The sequence below is a fragment of the Capsicum annuum genome, chromosome 4 (genome assembly GCF_002878395.1).
Source record: "Capsicum annuum cultivar UCD-10X-F1 chromosome 4, UCD10Xv1.1, whole genome shotgun sequence".
In the NCBI taxonomy this organism is placed as follows: domain Eukaryota; kingdom Viridiplantae; phylum Streptophyta; class Magnoliopsida; order Solanales; family Solanaceae; genus Capsicum; species Capsicum annuum.
Genome location: NC_061114.1, coordinates 62,654,421 through 62,657,687, shown reverse-complemented (window position 1 = coordinate 62,657,687; position 3,267 = coordinate 62,654,421).

Below are 3,267 nucleotides of genomic sequence, written 5' to 3'. Positions count from 1 at the left end.
TGGTTGGGGTTCATGGAGGTGGAACTTGGAGAGAGAAAGCCAGTGGTGGCACAGGTTTTACCAGCAGAGGGTAAGCAAGTGAAAGAGAAGGGCGGTGGCTGCTCCGGCGGTGGCAGCCATGGCTACTGGTAGAGAGAACAAGGAGAGAAGTCCAGAGAGAGAAGGTGCAACTTATTTTAGAGAGAATGGGGTATTAGGGTTTGATGTTTTGTTTAAAAGAAAAGCGTAGGTACTTTTGCTCTTAATCGTTGGATCATTTTTTATCAACGACTGAGATAAAACATGATTAAGAAAAATGTTAAAAATTGAAATTTAATTTATGGCCGAATTGAGGTCAGTTTCGACTGTAATTGTTACTAATCGAGTATGTAATTAAAAAATTACATACCAAAGCAAAATTAAATGGAATTGACTGCTATTTTAGCAATAATAATATTAATATTATTAATAATAATAACAATAGTAATAATAATAATAGTTATAGACAATACATTTAAAAATTGTGAGTTTGTATATTTTCGAAAATAATTAAAATCAAATTATGTAAAATATTATATTTGAATTAATAAAGTGTAAAAAATGACAACTAAAAGTAATAAAAACAATTTGTATATTTTAAAATTGTGGATGTGACACGTTGTTATTTATATAACACAAGAATATTGTGTAAGAAAGACTAATATTTGAAATTAGATGATTTTGATCAAATAGCAGCCTAAAAGAGTAATCGGAAGGTCAAAATTGGGTGTCAACAACTGCCCCTTCGTTGCTTGAAAATGATAAAAGAATTATCAAGCAACGAAAGTTGATGTAGTGGCCTATTTTATCCTATCGAAAAGTGGATTTTTTGAAATGAAGTGACAGGAGGTGGCTTTACAAATAGTGTAGCCATGACTTTGGTTTTAAGTTTCCTACATATCTCTGGTTTTTTGATAATCAGGACGTGTGTAGTTCAAGATTTAGGAACGAACAATATTCCTAAAGATTGTTATCGATAAAGGTTGGGCGTCAACAATGGTATCGTGGGTTGGTGTGATTAAAATGAAGAGAATTTGAAACAAAAATGGGCTGAGGGGAAGAAAGGTAGGATGATAGCTCGAAGAGACAAGATTAGAGTGGTTTTGAAATGTGGGATGTGAATGCGATTTATGACATGAAAAATGTAAGGTTTCAAGAACCCAATATTGTTTAATTAAGGTTCTTACGAGAACCAAATATTGTCTATTAAGGTTCTAAAGGAACCCAATATTATTGATTAAGGTTCTACAAGAACCTGATATTATTGATTAAGGTTCTACAGGAACTCAATATTGTTGATTAAGGCTCTACAAGAACCCGATATTTCTGATTAAGGTTCTATAGGAACCCAATATTATTGATTAAGGTTCTACAAGAACCTAATATTGTTGATTAAGTTTCTACAGGAACTCAATATTATTGATTAAGGTTCTACATAAACCCGATATTGTTGATTAAGGTTCTACAGGAACCCAATATTGTTGATTAAGATTCTACAAGAACCCAATATTGTTTATCAATATAATATTAAATTAAATATCATCAAATTTAAAAGATTGAACAACTTAGCTCATTTCCTTTAGTATAATCCTAGCTTCTTTGATGATATCATAACATTGTTGCTACATTTAGTACTTGTTGTCTGCACTTAAAGAAAAATTATCAGTTGAAAAGTATTGTTGATTCATACCTTGCTCGATTTGGATCTTTGATTGTGGTTTCTACTTCATGGACCATTGAGATTTGTAATCCATCATGGTGAAATTTTAAGGATTTCTCAAAAATTTCTGCCCCAGTTTAGAATTAAAAGCACCTTTGCATGTTATTGTGAATTGATACATTGCTTACAAAATTTTTGAGGTTTTTCTTGAAACCTCAAAAATTCTGCCTCATTTTTGCTTTTGGGGTCTTATGTTCCCGAGCCACTCAAGGAAAATATTAGTCCAAGGGAAATGGTTGTGCTACAAATGAACATTGTGACCTCAATTGTAATCTACCTTTATACGCTCAAGAGTTTGGTCTATTAGCTTGACGCTTTGGAGGTGTAAGAATTGGAAAGAAAGGGAAAAGAAAAAGTTTTATTTGATTAAGACCGAACCCAGAGTGGGCTGCCTACGTATCCAACTAAAAGTTAGGCTGAGCATAGTTTATGAGTAAAAAGAAAGGTAAATAAGAAAATTTTATTGGCCATAAGATAGATCAAAGGAGGATGATGAAAAATAAGAAATGTTTACACGTCAATTCATTTGGTGTTCTTTACGCTTCTTTCATGAAAGTTTTGAAAATACTTTTGTCGGATCACCTTGAACAAAGATTTCACCCATAGTAACAAGACCATTGCTTATTGGTTCTTGTTGTAGTTTTATCCTTTTCTTTTTAATTAGATTCTAAATCTTGTACCTTAGCTCCAAGCATTTCTTAATATCATGACCTTGAATATTTGAGTGATAAGCACAATTTTTAGATGGATCAAAATAAGAAGGTGGATGCGCAGGGATCCATTATCTCCTCAGTTCCATGATACCTTGGGCCCTTAATCTTTCGAATATGTTCGCCAAGGGCTCAGTCAAGGGAGTAAAAGCACGAGACCTCACTCTCTCCAATTGATGGAAAACATTGTGTAATGGATATGGCCATTATTGAAAATTGGGTTGTGTTCGAGAAGTCTCTTGCTGGATAGAGTAGAGATGGATCTGACAAGCCTTGATTTGAGATTCCAATGAGTCATAAGTTTCAATATGTATCCCATGGGAACCAAAAATAGAATAAATCCCTTTATTATTTTAATATCCTTATGTATGAGGTATGGACGGTGATGAATCCTCTTCTCCTTCCTCAGATGGACTTTTTGGTGTTTGAAAAGTGGCCAACTTTGCAAAACATTAATAATTCTACCCGCTCGAATTTTGTATTGTAAATTCTTTCCAATCGAAATTAGACTCTTAAAACTATAACTGATTACGAAGAATATTTTTTGAAAGTATATTCCATCTAGTGTTCTGAGGAAAAGTTGGACCAACTCCTCTTCAGGTACGGAAGGATGTATTTTAGAAGCTTCTAACCGCCACTTTATTGCATACTCCTCACAAGATTCATGGTCCATTATTTTTACCTCAAACAAATCCCATATTGTTGGACCAGTATTGATGTTAAGCTTATATTGCCTTGTAAAATCTTGAGCCAATTCTTCCCAATTATGCCATTTGTTGAAATCTTGTTGGGCGAACTAGGTGAGCGCCATTCCTAATA